General features: G+C 44.6%; 1 protein-coding gene across 4 annotated transcripts in view; it reads right to left on the bottom strand.

Moving 5' to 3' along the window:
* Positions 1-23,528, bottom strand: part of EXTL3 (exostosin like glycosyltransferase 3) — a 229,728-nt gene that overhangs the window by 95,318 nt on the left and 110,882 nt on the right. Inside the window, exon 3 of one of the 4 annotated variants that reach the window (XM_048845823.2) lies at positions 2,504-2,646. The exons of the other annotated variants lie outside the window; for them this stretch is intronic. The gene's annotated coding sequence lies outside the window, so the exon portion shown is untranslated. The remainder of the gene's footprint in view (positions 1-2,503; positions 2,647-23,528) is intronic. 4 annotated transcript variants of the gene reach the window in all.

The following is a 23,528-nucleotide window of genomic DNA, read 5'->3' as shown; positions in this document are numbered from 1 at the left end:
CCTTGACCAAACCACAATGAGGTCAGAGCCATGCCCCAGGATGTGGATCACCAACTTTTCTGACTGAAGTGATAACCCAAACACACTTGTCAAAACAGGATTTCCATGCATGTGGCTCTGCAAGATTTTAAAGAGACAGACACACAATAAAGGTGAGCAAGTTTAATGGCCAAGTATGTTCTATCAAACACCGTAAAGCAGCAGGGCTCCTAGCAAAGAGGTGAAGGGTGGTGCAACCGGCAGAGAAACTGGAACAAGGAGAAATGGTTGCTTGCTACATACTCAGAGCTCACCAGAGGAGGATGTGAGGGTCACAACAGATTACTTTGCACAGGTACTGAGAAAGCTGTCTGTGAACTGGCTACAAATAGTAAGAGCCTGATGGTATCTTACCTAGAGTTGCCAACTTTGGTTGGATGGATTCCTGGAGATTTCATCACATGACATAATCTTTAATTAAAGATTAATCTTTGATTCCTGGAGACTCTAGGACAATCCTGGAGGGTTGGCAACCCTAATCCTGCCCCTCCCATGTGCTTGTAGCTCTCTACATGAGCTCAGCAGAGCCTGTACCAGTCTGCCTGATGATGTTCTCTTCAAGCTTAACTTAAACAAAATAATGCCAGGGGAGTTAAGTTCAGAAATACAGACCTATGGCTGCAACCATGCCATGTGGGCTGAGTTTCCAACTGATCTGGCAAGCAAAACAGCTCAGTGCTTGGATGGAAACCCAGCAATTCAGCTGTGGACATGCCTTCCCACAACTAAGCACTGAAGCACCACAAACAGATGCATGGAGGGGCTTTAATGCTGGAAGTACTCTCTTTCAGGCCAGACATAAAACCAACGTTCCCATCACCTCTGGCCTTTAATGATACTAACATAATTTTCATAAGGGGTACATTCCACTAAGCCAGCTTCCCCTCGTAGAATCCATTTTGAAAGCTACGTTGCTGGCCTGGACTGCTCAGGCTCACACTTGACAAACAGAAATCACCATCCTCCAGCCCAGTGCTTCTCAAGCTGTCTGATGTGGGGAACCGGCAATTTTTTTTCCCAATGTGCGTGCAGACCGGCAGCCGATGGCTCGCGGACCACCACTTTGAGTAGCACTGCTCTAGACCTACAATGGGTTTTTGTGCCCAAACATGGTCTGTTTGGACTATAAGCTCCTCATGACAGGGACAGAGGGTCTTCCCTTATGCGCTGTACAGCACCAAGGACACTTGTGGCTCTTGACTAGATAACAGGTTGCATTAGGTTTCACACTTCCTGTCCTAATTTACTGTGCTGTGAACTGTCAAAGGGTTTCCACATTCTATCCGATCTGTGGCTACAGTTAAATCGAGAAGGAGTGATATAGAAAATACTGCAAGAGTAGCTGTATCTGGACACCTGCCTGGGGGTCTAGTGCCCCTTCGAGTCCTGGTTCAGAGTGTCACTGGCATTGAGACTCACTGGGGACATTGTGCTTGGTGCCAAGTGATAAGGAAGCCCTGTACGGGGCTCAAGTCACCTCTCACCATCTGGTCCAGAAGCAGAGGTGAATGGCTCCAGAGGAATTGGCTCCCGGGCCATAGAAAAAGGACAGACATCGTAATGGAGAGATACGAAGAAGAGAAACCGAAGGACCCCACATGTACTGGCAACACGAGCAGAATAGAAAGAAAGATTCAAACTATACGGGGGGAAAACTGTGACTTTGCATTTATGGGAAAGTGGTGACTCAGTGAAGATAAAGGGCAGCATTTCTCAGCCTTTTTGATACCAGGCACTGGCTTGCTGCCTTCCTAAACTGTGTCATGGAGATCTCAGGGACTGGTGCCAGTCCCTGGACTGGTTGTTGAGTAACACAGCTCTAGGGCATCACACATGTGCATTCCCCCTTACCATTGACAGGAGGGAAAGTGGGCAGCACAGTGCTTGATAGAGTCTGCTAGCCAGACCAAGTCCAGGGAAACTAGTTTGCTTCTACAGAGGAGGAGGAGGGTCTATTCAGGAGCATAAAGAAAAGATTAGCAATCCCAAAATGTCAAGTGTCAGGGGGTAGCCGTGTTAGTCTGTGTCCACAAAAACAACAAGGAATCCGGTGGCACCTTAAAGACAAACAGATTTATTTGGGCATAAGCTTTCGTGGGTAAAAAACCACTTCTTCAGATGAAAACCCATAATAAAAGTTTCTCTCTCTCCCCCTCCCCACAAATTGATTTTAAAACAGGAGCCAGGCACTGAGATTATAACTGCCTGCAGATCGAAACCCAGAGTCCCAATCCATCCCCCCCTCCCCCCACTTTTTTTTTTTTTTTTGGAGGGCTGGGTGTTTGAAGGAGAGAAAAACAGAAACTTTTGAAGACCACAAGGTTCACTTCTGCAGCTCAAACTGCCCAGCTGCCTAGCAGAAGCGAGACCCCCATAGCTCCCCATCACCAACTGGCTACTCCCTGCCTGGGATTGGTGCCCCTGCATGTTTTGTTAGATTCATACAATGCATTTTAAACCTAACCTGTCCCTGGGGTGAGGAAGTGTCCTTCCTCCTGAAGCTCCCAAAGCAGAGTTAGCTTCTTCCATCCCTGAAGTGCAGCCACCTCTGAACTGAAACACAGCTGCTGTTTAACAGGACCCAGCAGCTACCATGTCCAGTTGGAGCTGAAGGAGGAATGTAGACAGATAGCATGTAACTACTGGCTCAGACACTGTGGTTAATACAAAAAGAAAAGGAGTACTTGTGGCACCTTAGAGACTAACCAATTTATTTGAGCATGAGCCTTCGTGAGCTACAGCTCACTTCATCGGATGCATACTGTGGAAACTGCAGCAGACTTTATATACACGCAGAGAATATGAAACAATACCTCCTCCCACCCCACTGTCCTGCTGGTAATAGCTTATCTAAAGTGATCATCAGGTTGGGCCATTTCCAGCACAAATCCAGGTTTTCTCACCCTCCACCCCCCCACACAAATTCACTCTCCTGCTGGTGATAGCCCATCCAAAGTGACAACTCTTTACACAATGTGCATGATAATCAAGTTGGGCCATTTCCTGCACAAATCCAGGTTCTCTCACCCCCCTCCCAAAAACCACACACACAAACTCACTATCCTGCTGGTAATAGCTCATCCAAAGTGACCACTCTCCCTACAATGTGCATGATAATCAAGGTGGGCCATTTCCTGCACAAATCCAGGTTCTCTCACCCCCCTCCCAAAAACCACACACACAAACTCACTATCCTGCTGGTAATAGCTCATCCAAAGTGACCACTCTCCCTACAATGTGCATGATAATCAAGGTGGGCCATTTCCTACACAAATCCAGGTTCTCTCACCCCCCTCCCAAAAACCACACACACAAACTCACTATCCTGCTGGTAATAGCTCATCCAAAGTGACCACTCTCCCTACAATGTGCATGATAATCAAGGTGGGCCATTTCCAGCACAAATCCAGGTTTTCTCACACACACCCCCCCACCCCCATACACACACAAACTCACTCTCCTGCTGGTAATAGCTCATCCAAACTGACCACTCTCCAAGTTTAAATCCAAGTTAAACCAGAACATCTGAGGGGGGGGGGGGTGTGAAAAAACAAGGGGAAATAGGCTAGGCTACCTTGCATAATGACTTAGCCACTCCCAGTCTCTATTTAAGCCTAAATTAATAGTATCCAATTTGCAAATGAATTCCAATTCAGCAGTTTCTCGCTGGAGTCTGGATTTGAAGTTTTTTTGTTTTAAGATAGCGACCTTCATGTCTGTGATTGCGTGACCAGAGAGATTGAAGTGTTCTCCGACTGGTTTATGAATGTTATAATTCTTGACATCTGATTTGTGTCCATTTATTCTTTTACGTAAAGACTGTCCAGTTTGACCAATGTACATGGCAGAGGGGCATTGCTGGCACATGATGGCATATATCACATTGGTGGATGTGCAGGTATACGAGCCTCTGATAGTGTGGCTGATGTTATTAGGCCCTGTGATGGTGTCCCCTGAATAGATATGTGGGCACAATTGGCAACGGGCTTTGTTGCAAGGATAAGTTCCTGGGTTAGTGGTTCTGTTGCGTGGTATGTGGTTGTTGGTGAGTATTTGCTTCAGGTTGCGGGGCTGTCTGTAGGCAAGGACTGTAGCACAATGGTCACATAAACACCACCCTATACCAGAAACCTACTGACCACTATTCCTACCTGCATGCCTCCAGCTTTCACCCTGACCACACCACACGATCCATCGTCTACAGCCAAGCTCTGCGATACAACCGCATTTGCTCCAACCCCTCAGACAGAGACAAACACCTACAAGATCTCTGTCAAGCTTTCTTACAACTACAATACCCACCTGCAGAAGTAAAGAAACAGATTGATAGAGCCAGAAGAGTTCCCAGAAGTTACCTACTACAGGACAGGCCTAACAAAGAAAATAACAGAACGCCACTAGCCGTCACCTTCAGCCCCCAACTAAAACCCCTCCAACGCATTATTAAGGATCTACAACCTATCCTAAAGGATGACCCAACACTCTCACAAATCTTGGGAGACAGGCCAGTCCTTGCCTACAGACAGCCCCGCAACCTGAAGCAAATACTCACCAACAACCACATACCACACAACAGAACCACTAACCCAGGAACTTATCCTTGCAACAAAGCCCGTTGCCAATTGTGCCCACATATCTATTCAGGGGACACCATCACAGGGCCTAATAACATCAGCCACACTATCAGAGGCTCGTTCACCTGGACATCCATCAATGTGATATATGCCATCATGTGCCAGCAATGCCCCTCTGCCATGTACATTGGTCAAACTGGACAGTCTCTACGTAAAAGAATAAATGGACACAAATCAGATGTCAAGAATTATAACATTCATAAACCAGTCGGAGAACACTTCAGTCTCTCTGGTCACGCAATCACAGACATGAAGGTCGCTATCTTAAAACAAAAAAACTTCAAATCCAGACTCCAGTGAGAAACTGCTGAATTGGAATTCATTTGCAAATTGGATACTATTAATTTAGGCTTAAATAGAGACTGGGAGTGGCTAAGTCATTATGCAAGGTAGCCTAGCCTATTTCCCCTTGTTTCCCCCCCCCCCCCCCGATGTTCTGGTTTAACTTGGATTTAAACTTGGAGAGTGGTCAGTTTGGATGAGCTATTACCAGCAGGAGAGTGAGTTTGTGTGTGTATGGGGGTGGGGGGGGGTGTGTGAGAAAACCTGGATTTGTGCTGGAAATGGCCCACCTTGATTATCATGCACATTGTAGGGAGAGTGGTCACTTTGGATGGGCTATCACCAGCAGGAGAGTGAATTTGTGTGGGGGGGTGGAGGGTGAGAAAACCTGGATTTGTGCTGGAAATGGCCCAACCTGATGATCACTTTAGATAAGCTATTACCAGCAGGACAGTGGGGTGGGAGGAGGTATTGTTTCATATTCTCTGTGTGTATATAAAGTCTGCTGCAGTTTCCACGGTATGCATCCGATGAAGTGAGCTGTAGCTCACGAAAGCTCATGCTCAAATAAATTGGTTAGTCTCTAAGGTGCCACAAGTACTCCTTTTCTTTTTGCGAATACAGACTAACACGGCTGTTACTCTGAAACCTGTGGTTAATACACTCCACCCCAAAACCCCATTGCCCCTGTGCTATTGTAATTGCCAAGAGATTTTTCACAACTTCAGGTATCAATGTCTTTTTCATATTTCATGCGAGAGGCAGTACCTCCAGCAGCAGAGCACTTATAATGTCACACTGGGCTAGAACAAATTCAGAAAGAATAGCACGGTACAGGAAACACTCCATCACTCCTACCCCTGCAAAGTAGTACGGTACTCTGCCAATAACCCTATGGAAAGCAATGGGACTACTTGTACAGCAAGGTACTACTCAAGTATGGGCAAGGGTGGCAGAATCTGGGTCTATACAAACACCAGAAATACTACACAATGGTCTTATTTTACAGTCTCCCATCCCAGTACAGACCAGGCCTACCCAGCTTGGGAGAATTGACAGGATCACAGCACAAGGGAAGGATGCAGGCCACTATCACAACAATACGGCATCAGCCTTCTCACAATGCTGAGACACGAGTCACCAAAGTTTTGCCACTGAAGTCAAATCAAAGCAGATTTTGTAACCTTGGGCAAAGTTAATTATGTTGTGCTACATGCTAGAGATCTGTTTGTTTTGCTAGACCCTAAGGATGTGCAGTGTGGGCATGTTTATGTTATCACAAATTTAACTTGTTTCCTAACTTTTGTGCATTTAAATTTGTAACTCTAATGTGAGACCAGCTGGTTCTGTGTTTAAGGCACTGGGCTGGGACTTGGGAGATCTGGGTTCAATACCTGGCTCAACCACAGTCTCCATGTGTGACCTTGGGCAAGTCATTAGATTTTTTTTGTGCCTCAGTTTCCCATCTATAAAATGGAGAGAATACTTCCTTCTTCCAGCCCTTTGTCTGGCTTGTCTTTTTAGATTATAAACTCTGAGTCAGGGACAATCTGTGTATGTCTGTATGTACAGCACCTAGCACAAAGGGGCCCTGATCTCAGCAAGGCTTCTAGACCTTACTATACGACTACTAATAATTATGATGTTAAATTAACTTACACTTTTGCATATTTAATAAAAAAATATAAAATGAACATGGAAGGGGGGGTTATGCGCGTCACCAAAGGAATGATTGAAAAGGCTAGAAATGTTACTTCCAAACTTTTAAGAGGAGATATTCTGAACTAACCGAGTAAAAACAACTGTTTACAAAAGCAGTAACAGGCTCTTCATTCAAGGGAGAGATTTCAAGACAAAGCGGGACCGGATTCATGACCAAATATCGAAGCAAACTGATGGATATAGGATAGTCCATTATGATGGAGCACTGGAAAGCTTTCCGGCAGCTTTTTAAAAATTAGGATTGCTTATGTTTAACTGCTTAAGCAGAATTACCTGGAGCGAGTACTTCATACTCCTAAATACAGCTTTTTCTGAGAAGAGCTTATGATTTTAGATAAAATGTACACCGATCACTAGGCATTCTAAGCATCCTCACCTCCCAATTAAGTCACTACTGGTGCAGGAAACTCAGCAACATGCCAGATCAGGCCCCTACTTTTGTTCCATTATCTCATCTCATCTCACCTTCTTTCCAAGTATTCTGTACTCCCTGTGGCACATTCTCACTGGGGAGAAACCCTCCCACCAGGTTAACTGCTCTCCAGATACTACCTGATGATCCAAAGACTTGCAACTCACAACTCTAAATGCAGCCACATGAAGCCAGTGACACATGGACTCCGAGTGAAATCTCCCAAGAGCAGTAAACAATCAGGAAAGAAAGAAATTAACCAGTACACCTAGACTTTCTGGTCCCCTGAGAGCCATATAAAGTGTGCTAATGCACCTAATTATGATCTAAATTATGTATAAGAGCTTCTGCCAAGTACAGTCAGAAGTTTCTTTATTGTTAAGATGGAAGCTGCTTAAGAATGGTCCAATCATCAGATTACTAATTAGATTTGGAAAAAAACATTTCCCCAAGTCAGTACTGATTCAAAGTTTAGGTTTGCTGGGTGTTTAGCGTTTGTTCAGTTTTCTGAGGGAAAAGAAAGACATGTGGCTTTTGTCTGATGAACAGCCAGCCTGTAAAGTGGTGCAGGAGTGAGCAAGTGTACGTGATCCATTACATGTTATTGTATTGTAATCTGACGTCCCTGGATTTACTGTACTTTGACTTGTCAGAAAATTACTGCAATTTTAGCTGTTTTTTAGATGTAATCAAACTTTTTTGGAGGAAAGAAAGCACATGTGTCTTCACACACCTCTCCCCACATCCATCCACCCACCCTCCCATTCTCTGGATTCTTATACTTGAAAATAAAGTATTTCATTCCATATCAGATTTGCTCTTCTGTATTTTGCAAACATGAGAGACTTCCACTGCTGAAGAGCTACCTGGGATGGCACTCACTCACTCACACCAATGACACTGGCTGCAGGCACAGCTGATGTCAGATGGAAGAAGCAAGTTTCAGAGTAACAGCCGTGTTAGTCTGTATTCACAAAAAGAAAAGGAGTACTTGTGGCACCTTAGAGACTAACCAATTTATTTGAGCATGAGCTTTCGTGAGCTACAGCTCACTTCATCGGATGCATACCGTGGAAACTGCAGCAGACTTTATATATACACAGAGAATATGAAACAATACCTCCTCCCACCCCACTGTCCTGCTGGTAATAGCTTATCTAAAGTGATCAGCAGGTGGGCCATTTCCAGCACAAATCCAGGTTTTCTCACCCTCCACCCCCCCCACACAAATTCACTCTCCTGCTGGTGCTAGCCCATCCAAAGTGACAACTCTTTACATAATCAAGTCGGGCTATTTCCTGCACAAATCCAGGTTTTCTCACATCCCCCCCACCCCCATACACACACAAACTCACTCTCCTGCTGGTAATAGCTCATCCAAACTGACCACTCTCCAAGTTTAAATCCAAGTTAAACCAGAACATCTGGGGGGGGGGGGGGGGAAACAAGGGGAAACAGGCTACCTTGCATAATGACTTAGCCACTCCCAGTCTCTATTTAAGCCTAAATTAATAGTATCCAATTTGCAAATGAATTCCAATTCAGCAGTTTCTCACTGGAGTCTGGATTTGAAGTTTTTTTGTTTTAAGATAGCGACCTTCATGTCTGTGATTGCGTGACCAGAGAGATTGAAGTGTTCTCCAACTGGTTTATGAATGTTATAATTCTTAACATCTGATTTGTGTCCATTTATTCTTTTACGTAGAGACTGTCCAGTTTGACCAATGTACATGGCAGAGGGGCATTGCTGGCACATGATGGCATATATCACATTGGTGGATGTGCAGATGAACGAGCCTCTGATAGTGTGGCTGATGTTATTAGGCCCTGTGATGGTGTCCCCTGAATAGGTATGTGGGCACAATTGGCAACGGGCTTTGTTGCAAGGATAAGTTCCTGGGTTAGTGGTTCTGTTGTGTGGTATGTGGTTGTTGGTGAGTATTTGCTTCAGGTTGCGGGGCTGTCTGTAGGCAAGGACTGGCCTGTCTCCCAAGACTTGTGAGAGTGTAGGGTCATCCTTTAGGATAGGTTGTAGATCCTTAATAATGCGTTGGAGGGGTTTTAGTTGGGGGCTGAAAGTGACGGCTAGTGGCGTTCTGTTATTTTCTTTGTTAGGCCTGTCCTGTAGTAGGTAACTTCTGGGAACTCTTCTGGCTCTATCAATCTGTTTCTTTACTTCTGCAGGTGGGTATTGTAGTTGTAAGAAAGCTTGACAGAGATCTTGTAGGTGTTTGTCTCTGTCTGAGGGGTTGGAGCAAATGCGGTTGTATCGCAGAGCTTGGCTGTAGACGATGGATCGTGTGGTGTGGTCAGGGTGAAAGCTGGAGGCATGCAGGTAGGAATAGCGGTCAGTAGGTTTCCGGTATAGGGTGGAAGCAAGGTATAGGACGAAGCAAGGTAAGCCAGCTAATGACTGCATACTGGTCAGCCAGGAAAACCATTCTTCGTCCGTTTGGAGCTTTTAAAAAGATATACAATAAATACATCACTGAGAAATGTGTATCAGATGAGGAGAGATTTACAGACACACACAAATACATTGCAACTCTGTTTGACTAGTCCCTGGTTAAAATTCTTGATGAACCCCAGTTTGGTCATAGCCTCCACTACTGACTTAGCTGCCACAGTGTCAACCAGCTCTGGATTTCACAAGTCTGGAGCAAAGTTACTTTGCTGGGGACAACCAGATTTAAAGGGAGGGAACACCTACATTTTAAAAAATCCTCTCTTTCTCTCCTGTCCATCACCCTCGAGACTCATGCATCTTGCAACAACTATCAGAAATCAACTAGCTCATGATGGCTACATTGAGGAGGCAAAGGGGGAATAGCTAGCACTTTATTTTTCTAGCTATAACTTTTTACTTTGCAAAGGTATTAATCAATGTATATAAACACAATAAGTATTTGACTCTATAGCTCTCCCTTCACATGTTACTCATAATCTGGTATCATAAGCTCTCCAGGGCAAGGACTTTTATAGACAAATATTTGTTCTAAAATTATATTTGAATAATAAAATATTAAGAATAAACATAAGAATTTAGACAAACTTGCTAGACACATGCCCTATGTGGCCAGTTGAGAAGCTTTCATATTGGCCTCTTCATGCCTTTCTCCTATCTGTCTCGCAGTCCACCTCACTCCCTGTTTGTTGTAGTTCTTAGGGCCTGAACCCAAAAACACTTCCTACCCAGCAAAGTGATTATCACCATGAGCAGAACTATCTCCTTCAGTGGAACTCCCCAAGGGAGTAATTACTGCACTCAGTAGAGTTTGCAGGGTCAGATCCTTAGAGCAGATGATCTTTAGAGCACAGACTCTCTATCAGTTATCTGTGCCAGAACCAGGATCAGAACCACAACTTCCAACTCCCAGTTCTGTACTCTACCCACAGTAGAATTGTACTGTGAGCACTTTGGGGTACATCGGAGGTTGGCTCTCAGCCAGTGTCAGTTTAAAGAAGTATTTTCTGTCTACTACTACAACATACAAGGTGCTTAAAAATAAAACCTTTGTCAAACAAGCAAGATTTCAACTAGAAATTCTGTGAGTTGGGTCTCTCCTTAGCCAGAGGCAAGATTTATTCCCTTGCACTTTACACAGCATGCTCTTTCCTTCTTCTTTGAGGAAGTATTTTCTTATTCATTTTTAACTATGAGGAGAGATGGAAGACCACAATCCGACCTCAAAGAAGTCACATCTTTTGAACTCAAAGTCAGCATGGCTCTCACAAGAGCGGAGTGCCAAGGGCTACCCTTGAATAAAAAAAAAAAGCATTTACTCTTTCCCTTGAGCAAGGGGGAAAACAATAAGATGCAAAGATGGGGGTGGGCATAGAAGTGAACTATTAGGTTCAAGGAAATCCTACTTGAAAGGAAGCCATTATGGCTATATTGCCACGATCCCGTAAGCTACTCACAATCAGGCCTGGTTAGTTCAGGGACGGATTTGCTCAAGAAAATTGCCAGCCCTGTTGATGAGTCAGTAGAAGACAATTTATCGAACAGATGGCCCATAGATGGCATGCAGACGCACAATACTCCTGGAGATACCATTTTTGGGATCAGTAAAAACAAGGCCCTGACCTGATTGCTTGTCATTAAAGATATCATAGCGATTTGCATAGAATCACATAGAGTTTAAGGCCACAAGGCAGCATTAGATCACCTAGTCTGACTTCCCGTCTATCACAGACCATTCAATCTCACCCAAATTTTCTCTGAAGCAGGGGTGTGAACCCCAATGTACTGTCCAAATTCCAACTTGAGCAGTTACATTATATCTGACAAAAATTCCACTTGCAACTTTCACCGGGGCGGGGGGGGGAAGGAGGTGGAGATTTACCCCCGTTTTTAGACGGGAAAGTGGAGAGTAACAGATGGAGCAAAATTGCCACCACATTCCACTACAGTGATGGCTGCCTTTCAGCGGCCGATGAAATGACCCTTACACAGTTAATGTACATCAGCAGTCGGCTTGGGGGTGAGATGCTTCTAGATGAATGGCATTATGGGTAAATTCTTCTAGAGTGACTTAGGTAGCTTAAATCCAGTTTACTTTCAATGGGAACTACATCTTCCTAAGTCACTTAAGCGCTTTGGTAAAGTTTATCCTAAAACAGGTGGTGCTGGCAGCGCTTTCTATTACAGCGGGAAGTGCCGGGCAACCTTACGAAGAGCTAGTTTTCAGCTGTTTACAACTCTGCCAAACTTTAAACATTTAAGCTAAAATTTTCCATTCCGGTTGTTTTTGGAAAGTTTCAGCCGTTTCCGACTAGTACAGTAATTGTATGTGATCATGTAATTAAGGTCTGTGTCATAATGCAGATACACAAGGGGGCTGAATTAAGGGTACACAGGCAATCTGAATTCAGTAGTTGACTTGGCAACCTTCATGTTCTTTTAACATCATTTTTCTTCACATAGAATATAAATACTCTGTGTTTATTATAGAAAAAAGGGAAAATATTATCTGAGACTCTGATTAAATCAGCTCTGCAGGGCTCCTTCATAAGTTACCTCCTTCGGTTCTGCTCCTTTGTGCAGAGCGATGCTTTGCACACACCAGCTTCCATGCTCATTTTCTTTTTGTTTTGAGCACTGCTCTCAAGGGTTCCTCTCTCATTTAAAATAAAAACACAAACAAAACCACATGTATTTAGAAACGTATTACCCAGTCATGGAGGGATTGTGCAAGGGAAGCGGACGATTAGCACGCTGGCTGGAAAGCATGCCTCCCAAGTCTCCAAACTGCAAAAAGATCCATCAAATGAAACGGTCTCTCCTAAGCCTGAACACTCTCCCGTGCTAGAGGGCAAAAAGGACAGCCTGGAATTCTCCTGACACCACCCTGCAGTGCTGAGAACACTGTGCAGCTCACAGGATCAAGCCCAGAGTGAATTGTAATTCACTGGGTGACATGAGGCAGAGAGCTCCGGGACAGAGCTCACGATCCTGTGTATTCCTTAACAAACCAGAGTGTCCAAGGGAAATGTAGAGCTTTAGTACCAAACACCAACCCAGCCCAGCAGGAAAAGACGGCTTGCATGCTGGATGCCATTTGGCTATGCGGCAGGTTTTGATGCCCAGCCCCAATCCCTCTCACTACCATAGCTAGACCAGTAAAAAAACTAATGAGCAATTTTAATCAGAGGATCACAAGCCTTATGAAAGAGCAGTGTGCCCAGTTATATAGACAGCATGGTCCAGCAAAACACACAGAACCAGGAGTCAGGAGAGTTGGCTTAGTTCCCAGTTCTGCCACTGACTTGCTGTGTAACCCTGGGTAAGTCACTTCACCAAACTGTGCCCCCCCTCTATGAAATGAGGGGTAAGGAGACTCACCCACTTTGTAATGCACTTTGAGATCTACAGGGGAAGAAGTGTGAAGCATTAGAACAGGGGAGGGCAAACTACGGCCCGGGGGCTACACCTGGCCCTTCAGATGTTTTAATCTGGCCCTTGAGCTTGCCCCACTCCGTGTGTGCCATGGCACCGCATGGCTCCTGGAAGCAGCAGCATGTCCCCCTCCAGCTCCTACACGTAGGGGAAGCCGGGGGCTCCATGCTGTCCCCACCCAAGCACCGCCCCCTCAGCTCCCATTGGAACCACAGCCAATAGGAGCTGCGGGGGCCACGCCTGCAGATGGGGCAGCGCGTAGAGCCGCCTGGCTGCGCTTCCACATAGGAGCTGGAAAAGGGACATGCTGCTGCTTCTAGGAGCTGCTTGAGATAAGCGCCGCCTGGAGCTTGCACCCCTGACCCCCTCCTGCGCCCCAACCCCCTGCCCCAGCCCTGGTCCCCCTCCTGCTCTCCAAATCCCTTGGTACCAGCCTGGAGCACCCTCCTGCACCCCCAACCCCTCCTCAGAGCCTGCACCCCCAGCTGGAGCCCAACCCCCAATTTTGTGAGCATTCGTAGCCCACCATACTACTTCCATACCTAGATGTGGCCCTCAGGCCAAAAAGTTTGCCCACCCCTGCATTAGATGCAGTAAGCAATCATTACACTGCGCACAAATGTGGCATTTACATCTGTGTCTTATCCAGATACCATGGAGATGGGAGGTTATAAATCCTTAGATAGCTAGTCAGGAATAGAACCCAGGGCTCCATATTCCCAGCTCCATGCTTAGTCATCTAGTTCAAAAGTGAACTCCTCTAGCTTCTCAATTCACTTCACAGAACAATACACCCATTAAGTGGTAACTGATGGCTGAGAAATCAGGTTTCTTTGGTTATTTCCTGTCACAAAATGATTTAAGTACTTCTTTCATAGATGTCAAGGCCACAAGGGTCTAGCTAGTCTGACCTCCTGCATAGCACCGGCCAGAGAATTTCCCCTACCAATTGTTGCACTGAGCCCAACAACTTACAATACCTCTTTGTATCAGTTTTCCCCAAACTCAATTCATGACTCCATCTTAGACACGCTGCGGATGCAAACAATCTCCCCCGATCGTAGCAGCCAAGCAGAGAGAGATCTGATACAAATGCCCTTTAATAACCCTCCTCCAGAGCGGCTTGGATTGCTGTGTAGCAGCTGACACTTCTGCTTCATACAGCATTTCCTTTTGTTAAAAAAAACAGTAACAATGCTGTGCATCAGGGCCATCCACATCCTGCCTTCACCCTCCTACACACAGGCTTTTGACACTTATGACATACCAAACACGGTATTGCAGCACATAAATCAGAACCAGAGCATCTTCATCTCCCTCACCCCATCCCAATTGAAGAGGCACTCTAGAGAGGTTACTTTCACTAATAGGTTCCATACTCACAGCCTTTCACATGGTCCCAGCCCTGCCCCTGTTCTCTGACAGGAGAAAAGCAAAGCAGGAGCTTCGCTCTTTGGTTTGGTGGCTGATGTTGGACCCTGGTGACAAGACTGACAACTGCTTATAAAGGCTCCCCCCACTTCATTTTTCTCTCTCTCATAGAAAAATACCTCCCAAGTTCAATAAAGCGCTTGGTCTTCGTGCTACAAAGGAAGAACTCTCCCAAGTAAACACAACATGAACCTAGCCCCTCTTTCTCTTGGCAAAACACAAGACATGGCAGATTTCCATCTGCATAAGACTACAGCGTGATTGCAAATCTGGAACCTTAAGAGCCATGTTTTCTTTTATTTTCTTTTTCAAATTGAAAAGATCTGCCTGGAGGACTCGGCAAAGATTTTTAGATCACAATCAGGAGTTACTTGACAAGCAAAGTTTCAGAGTAACAGCCGTGTTAGTCTGTATTCGCAAAAAGAAAAGGAGTACCTGTGGCACCTTAGAGACTAACCAATTTATTTGAGCTCATGCTCAAATAAATTGGTTAGTCTCTAAGGTGCCACAAGTACTCCTTTTCTTTTTGACAAGCAAAGCTGACGACCTTAACTCGATATTCACTGCAAAATACATGCCCCGGTAACAAACAAAGAACACTGTGTGTATCCATGTATGTACATACAGCCTTAAGCAGCTATTTGACCAGCAGTCTATAAAAGTATCTGTACTGTAAGCTTAAAAAAGGTGCACTACTTTTTTTTAAAAAAACATGATAGTCCACTGTTTTCAGAAGTGACTAGTGATTTGGGTGCCCAACTTGAAACATCTTAAAGGGACAAATTGGGCTGCCAAAATTTGAGGTACCCAAAGTCACTGGACCCTTGAAAAACTCAGTCCACAATTAAGATATTTCAGCTTTAAATAAACAGCATGTAAATATTAGTTATACAGTGCCTTTGATAAACACGTCCCTTAAAGACATAAACCAAAGTTCCTTCCTTAAGGAACTTGCCGTCTAAATTTGACAATATAACTATTCCAACGTATAATAATTATTATTGATACCGCATTAGCTACCCTGAATTTAGCTCACCCACAAAAAGAATGGCAATTTCTCTCCACTTCTCAGCAGAGATTTCACAGCAAAGCACTACCAAGATTTCATTTTAAAAGTTACCACCAATGACTTGGTAGGTTGTCAGCATAAGCGAAGGACAAGGTGTGCTGCATTAATCTGGTTCTTTTATTGTTCGGCTGCTTGGAGTGGCCTAGCTAGCTTAGGCATTGGAAAAGTGCCCATCACCACAATATCCAAGCCTTTAGCAAGTTGCCATTAAAAGTCAGCCTTGGCCAGAGTTGGCTTGTACAAGAGAAGCCATTGAAATATCAAACCTTGCTGACTGATACCACAAAGATACTACATAGTAGTAGAACTTCGCACCCTTGATATTCTGTATGTTATTTCCTGATAACCAGAAACTTCTACGCTTAAACTCTGTACCATTTTCTTTTTATTTTATCATCTTAATAAAATTCTTAAATCTGAAGTTATCATAGTTATCCCCTGTATTCAGAATAGGAAATAACTATGGCAACAAGTGGCAAGTGCTGGCTTTTTCCTAACTCTTAAAAAACCCAGGTCCTATAGTGGCTCTCCCAGTCATTAGTGCGAATCAGTAAGGTTCTGCCTTGTAACTGCGGTGACATGACAATACAGCCTACAGGCAGCTTCTCAGCCTTCCGGCTAAGATCAAGCGTAGTATGTTGGATATGCGGCTATGAGAATGAAACATTACCCCACATTCTGTGGGCAACTGTCGGTTCATACATTTTTTTCCTATTCCTGGTTATATCGTTTTTAATGCATATGAAGTGACACAGCTGGGGTATTTGAGATATGCATTCAACAATTTATGTGTTTTATAATTAAGTTTTAATCTACTTCAATATTTGATGGGCCTTTCATTGGCTGGATCACCGCACAGCCTTGCAAGGGGATGGACTCTGATGTAATGGATCATCGTCAGGAGTTGGAGAAGACCATACATAAATTCGTTTCCAAACAAATCTCTCCTCCAACTTCAGCCCCATATGCAAAAGAAAACTGAATACAGATAAGCTGATTTAGACCTTTATGCCTTTCATCATAGTGCTTTGGATACCAGTCCCTTCTAGTCTGTTTTCAAGATCTGGAGGATATGGAACAGAGACTGCTGGACAGTTTCCTTTCAGGGCTATGAATGGAGATCAAATGTCTACACCAATATTGTTCTCTCTCTTGACAGAACTTATACGTCGTTGACCATGAGGTGCTGCTGACCTGCCTGAAGGACCTAGCAGGGATGGACAGAGTAAGTTGACTTCTCTAGGTCAGACTGAGAAGGCTGCTGGGGGATACCATAAGATTTTATAAGGTAGAGTGCCATCAATATACTGTAGCCCAACTACAGGGCTCTTCATCACCAATCATGTACAGATGTTCCTATAGATGAAAGATGAATCCAGGAAGAGGTCAGGATGATATTGGCAGGCAGGGAGAATCAATATGAATCTCTAGAAGGTGAATTCTTCCTTGAGAGCAAGCATCTGGCCTGCATCACCTCAGGTTCTTGTGGATTCTTCTCAGCTCATGGTCCAAAGACCAGCAGTCGCCAGGGTTGATTTTTTTTTTTTAAATCATCATCTAATGTCTTAACTCTTAGATGAGGGACCATCCATGGCAATCAATCTATGCTTTTCTTACTTAGAGTGGACTAGTGAAAGACACTACTTCGGGCTGACCCTGAGGTCCACCTGGAAACAACAGATCGATACACAGCTGCCCGCTCAGTCAAGCAGAGGGACAGAGTACATTGTGTGGATGCCCAGCACTCTTTGCTGGCTGCTTCCCCAGAACTGGTCCTATTTCCAGATCCTGATTTTAAAGCTCTAGCTATCAAAGAGACAAATGGAGAGGAGCTATTACTGTGGGAGTGGAGAGGGTGGAAAGGGGGCACTTTGTCTCAGCAACGGAGCTGCAAAGTTGGCGTGGGCTCCTAAGAGGAGAGAGGAAGGGGGAATGGGTTTGGGGGAAACTAAAAAACGAAAGAAAGACTCCAACAAACAGAAATGCAACTAGGCTGCTTTGTACCTTAGCATTTTGCATTTATATTGTTCATCTGCCTGTGAATACAGATTGCAAGTCCTTTGGGGCAGGGACTGCACCTGACTTTGCAAAGCACTTCGTACAACAAGGCCCTGATTTTGAGCAGGGACTCAAGGTGCAACAAGAACACAAATAATTAATAAAAACCAGTGGACCGTGCAGGGCAGTGGAAGTGATGGAGACTCCCAGGCTCAAACCTGCAGGCTGCCAGGCAGTCTCAGCAGACAGTCCTTGTCTATAGAATTTATTACTGCTGAAAATGAGGCTGAATCCATGTCTTGCCACTTGTAGGGCACAATGCAGGAAGTCCTCTGCAGGTCTTTGCTTAACAACCAAATCGCAAAACAGCCTCGGGCACTTGGCCTGGGAAGTAAAGCAGCTGTATTTGTTTCCTCTGAAGTATAACTGGCTTTAATCTGGAGGGGAGGGGGTGCTTCAGAGTATTGTGGAAGGAACTGATGTTCTGAATGAATTTAATCAGATGCTACAGCAGGGGTCGGCAAGCTTCGGCACTCAGCCCATCAGCATGATCCGCTGCCAGGCTGCGAGACATTTTGCCTACATTGACTGTCCGCAGGCACACATTGGGGGCCATGCCTGTGGACGGTCAACGTAAACAAAATGTCTCGCGGCCCACCAGTGGATTACCCTGATGAACCACGTGCCAAAGGGTGACAACCCCTGTGCTACAGTGATGTAAGGAAGCCTTACACAGGTGCATTATTTAATATTAATAGGCCAAATTCATTCCTGTAACCATAACCCCACTGACATCAATGGGTTCACCCCAAATATGAAACAGGCAAATGAGTCTTAACCTCAATGAGGAAGAATTGCCTACTAAGAAGGAGAAGACAGTGCATTCTCTACTGCCCACATTTTCCTTGGGTTCCCTGGCTGACGACTGGTGCCAGAGGTTTGTGCAATGTGGAAGCTCTTTCACTAGGAACCAGAGTAAGAACTTCTAAGTCAGTCCACAAAGTCCACCACATGTGCACTCACTCACTTGCCAAGAACAGAATTCAGGGTTCTGCACTTTCCCTTACAGAGACAGCCAAAACCAAAATCCCTTCTTCTGCTTGTGTGCTTTAAGTGTCCACGAAGACAAGTGACACCCACACACACTTTCCAAACACACTGGGATCTTTAAGCACACACTGCGCCTGTTACTAGTCTTGGGATTTTTAAGTTCGGGGGGAAAGGGAGAGGCGTTATTAAAAGATTTTCAGGTCACCTGTAAGATGTGAAAACTCAGCTAAAAAAGCAAGCCTGTCAGATGGTCTCTCAGTGAGACAGTATCTGTTCCTAGGGCACAGACTCAGAACCCTATGAACTCCCTACACCATCTGGATACTACATATTTGAACTCCACAGTCCTCCTGCTACTCTTTTAATGTGTTACTGTTTGGGGAGGTGGCATTCTCAAAAGTCTTTAAAGATTATAGGACTATTTGGGGGGGGACCACGGGAGGAAGAGATATTCAGCTTTACAAAAACATTGTGAAACAAAAGTTTTAAAAAGACTTTCAAGTTACAGTTCTCTTGCCACTCCAGTCTTTATTCTGTTGTCTTGCTAGGCAAACCGGGGTTGCATTTGGCACAAAAACAGAATGGAATTGCACACACTGCAGAGACAATGTTTACAGACATCTGTCATTCACATGAGTGTCAACCTTTAACCAAGAGCCTCGCCTCCATTGTCCAAAGGAGAAAAGCAAATGACAGATGTCTGCAGCAAAGAGGCTCAGCGAGCATCATGTTCATGGAAGAATTACTCTAAAGACAGAAAACAAGCTTCCCTCCGAGCAAGCAGATCCCCATTACTCAGATTCAGGTACAAAGTTACAGACCTTAGCAACTAGAAGCCACAGACTACAGAACCTTAGCATCTAGGTCACTCACATTCGGAAGGTGGACATGAGAAGGGGTTTAGCTGATTTCAACGACAACGAAATTTCAACACACCGCCATAAGGGATATCCAAACTCAATATATCATTTCCCTGGCCAGCAGGGCATGGAGGCGCTGAGAAGCCAGTCAGCTCAGCGAGTGCTTGAGCATACACAATGAAAGACTTGCTCTCAAGGGACCCTCTCCAGCAGATGGTGCTGGAGAGCACCACACCCAGCCCCTCCTGGTTTGAAAGGGAGAGATGACCTCCGCATTTGGGATCTGAGAGTGACATAAAAGAGGAAGAGTTCCCAGAGAAGTCCTTCCATGCTCTTCAGGAAGTCTGATTTAGAGTATAATGACTGAATTCATAGGCCAGTTTTTGTGACCCTTCTCCCCCAGAATAGTTGCGAAACCCTCTCCCGCTGGAAGATGCTTTCTTGGGCCATCTTCATCAGCTGCCACAGCAGCAGCACTGCCAGGTTAGAGCAAAGCCCATCTCGGGTCTTACCTTGATTGTGTTCACCACCTCTGCACTCGACTCAGCTATCTATCTGCCTTCCACCCTTACACTATCCCAAGCCCCAAGAAGCCAGCTCTGATCTTAAGCACCTTTTATTTACAGCCTCTATGATTTGCTGCTCCAGCAAAAACAAGTCAGACCTGGAAATAAAAACAGCATCTAGGTAATGTACATGGACGGACATTTTTCTCCTCCAGTGGGCAACAGACTCAGAATTCTCTGGACCAATTTGTACTGGAACAATCTACGTTCCTGGGGTTCAGCAGGGGAAAAAGAAAACAGCCAATTACTTCCACACTATAGCATCATAGGACAGGATGTTTAACTACAGCAATTCTCTGCTCTTATCCCCTCTTCTCCTCCTCTCCTTCACTCCCACTCATATAACCCCCCTCCATTTCCCTGGCTTACTCGGAGGCTGCCCCTTCCCCATGTGGGAAAACAGTGTCGCAATTCTTGATCACAAAGTCCTCTCCCACTCCACTCTTCAAACTCACCTTTTCCAGGTTATTGTACACATTTGCTACACCCCTCATCTGTTCTTTCTCTCCTGCAAGGTACTTCCCGCTTTAACAAACAAACGACTCAAGTTGCTTTTTATTTTTCTCATCCGTCTGCTTGACAGTTTTTCATTGTACAGCACTGGATTCTGTACCTGAAGTTTTTTTCCCCCACTCTCCTGCTCTAAGGATCTCTTAGACAAAAAAAATGCTACTACTCAGGTATTTACAATGCACCCTCCAACAGTTTACAGGTACATACAGGTATCATACAATGCGCCCTCCAACTGCTTTAATACAGATATCCACCCTCTGGAAACTACAGTTCCCAGCATACAATGCTCCACCTCGATCTGAGCAGAATTCCAAGATGCAGGGCATGGTGACTGGCGATCTGTAGTCTCTGTGGGCCATTCATCCATGACAAAGATTACACATGCCACAGCCAGTTCCCGTTTTATGCACATTGACACCTTGCCAAGGGATGCAGCTAAGTGGGCTCCTGGGTTGACCAAAACTAGGATGGTCCCCACAGGGGATCCCAAACAAGGTCAGATCTAAGGAATATCTAGCGCTCCTGTCTCTGAAATAACTGGCACCATTAGGAGCTATTAAAGTCCAACAGAAATCTGGAGAAAGCAAGACATTAAAGCTCTCAAGAGCAGAAAGTTTGCTGGGCAAATGCTAACAATGTCACATAGAACTGGCAACATAATCATCTGGATCCATTACCTACACTTGCTCTCTAGCTGTCGTGGTCTGGAATGTTTATGATTCAGTTTACTATTATTATTTCTGAGCTGAACATTTCAACATAGAGCTAGAAACAGAGAGTGTTTGCTGTGTCCTTCATTATTCAAGAATGAGACACAGTACAGATAGCAAGCAAACAATCCATTTAGTTTCCACCCCCGGGTGACAATTAAAATCTGCTTCCCTTATTGCAGAATAGAGAGCAAATGAAAGACGTTGATCCCACCCTACGAAAGGCCTTTATTAAAAAAAAAACTCTGAAGAATACGAACAAACCATTAGCTCCTCGCATAAGAAATATCACAGAGAAATGGTTTCACAGAGTCAAACTGGGAAAAGATCTGTAAGGTTGTCTAGTTCTTCAACTGCCAACACTGAATGGTTCCCTACAGTATATCCCTCAATCTAGTTTAATTTTCCCAAGCACTTTTGCCACTTAGATTAACGGGTGGTAATCTCAATAAGAGAGGGGGGACATCTGGCATAAGAAAAGAAGGGAGGCATCATGGCCCCAATATGTGAGCAGAAGAGGGAAGCAGAGGAAAGTTATCATGGTATTACCAAGTAGTACGTCCTCCTTTATGGAGCAGTCTTAACATTTTAAACTTCAAAAAGGAAAAACCTAGAAACTTGACAGGAACAATAAAACAATAGAATAATAATATAAAGTAACGTTAAATATTTGTTCAGGAAAATAATAAAACTTTAAATTATCATCACAATAAAAGAAGTTTTTTCAACACCACACTGTGTGGCCCCATGAGGGAATCAACTCCTCCAAAGTCCAGCTTCACCCCAGCTGTCCTGCCTGCCCCTTGCTCCAGCTGGGGATGTTCCTTTGCTTTGACGCTGCAATGAGCGCACCTCTTTCCAGCAGGTCCGCCTGCAAATAACAGCTCTGCGCCGGAGGCCTACACCCAGACACCCAAACTGTATTTCTTCTGTCAGTGTCCCAACAGTCAACCTCGTGGCTGGGCTCCTTGCATACAGCCCTTCACAATCCAGCTTCCTCGAACACAGCTTCCTCTGGGCAATCCTTTGAGCACAGTCTCCTTTCACCTCCTTCTCTATCTGCCTTCCAAGTACCCCTTTGGGCAGATTCCAAGCCCCTTCCCCAGCTGTCTCTCTCCCCAGGACAGTATTCTATGCTCCTGCACCACAGCTAGAGCGGGTGGTAATGCCAGGGCTACTGCACTTTAAGGATGCCACCAGCATGATATCCACCTTGAGCGATAATATGAACCTCATCTAGGAAGAGAAAAAGAGGGAGACCTAGAGAAGCATTATGCAAAATAATAGGGATAGAAGCCGAATTCATCAACATGACACTCAGAAGCCTGAACAGACCAGCACAAGACCAAAATAAATGGTGGAAACTGGTGAACACCGTATGCACCTGAGGAGGACAGAGGAGACGATGATGTGGAGAACAGATGACGAAGAGAACATCAAAAGAAACCCATTGGCTTAGAATGGCTACAGGGATGGCACATGCCTTCTTGCTCTGTGGGGACGGTGCATGAGCAGTCTGGTCAGCACTAGGAGCTGAGAGAGGACGGAGCACGCCCAGGGCACACAGAATCTTTGGAGATTTTAATTGTTAAACTCTAAGAAGTCTCTAGTGAGCTTGGGCAACAGCCAAGTTTTGGCCGATACTCACGGGGACAGCAAAAGGCTTATGGGGATGCTAGGGTTTTTCAAATGAAAGGCAGAGTTTGGGTTTTTTTTAAAAACCCACATTGCAAAAAAAAATTTCCTACCCTCATTCTTGGAAATGACTGAACTGTTTTGGATTAATCTTTCCAGAAACGCCCAGCCTGAGGCAGACACCTGGCATGGAAAATACCAGTTCAATTGGTTAATTGAGGTTTGCAAAATTATAAGCAGCTGAAAACTGGGTCTAATAATAGGAAGAGTCATTAAAACCTTGATAATTGACTATGCTACCAGCCCCACCTATATTAAAAAACATACTGTAGATAGATTAGATTCTAAGACCCCTTGATATATAATCATCTTTGTGTTATCTATCTAATTTAGACCATATGCTCCTTTTGGACAAGACAATGACTTTATTTGCACACCAATAGCATGATATAAAACAAAAATTATGATGATATGTGTGAAGGTGCCAGTTTTATGTAGTCATTTATCTCAGAGCAAGCACATTTTAAGTAATATTCAGTTTAAATTTCCTTTAGCTCACACATGGGCAACTTGTAGAGAGCATTCTGAACAGGTGGTGGATAAATACATGTTCTGATTACTGAATGCGACATTCAAATTTCCTTAATCATGATTTCTTGTTGCCCAGAATCAGGTCTTTTTAAAATCTCCTATGATTACTGAAGCATG

Source organism: Caretta caretta, chromosome 3, assembly GCF_965140235.1.
Source record: "Caretta caretta isolate rCarCar2 chromosome 3, rCarCar1.hap1, whole genome shotgun sequence".
NCBI lineage: Eukaryota > Metazoa > Chordata > Testudines > Cheloniidae > Caretta > Caretta caretta.
The sequence above is the reverse complement of the archived record's forward strand: the minus strand, read 5'-3'. Positions and strand labels throughout refer to the sequence as shown.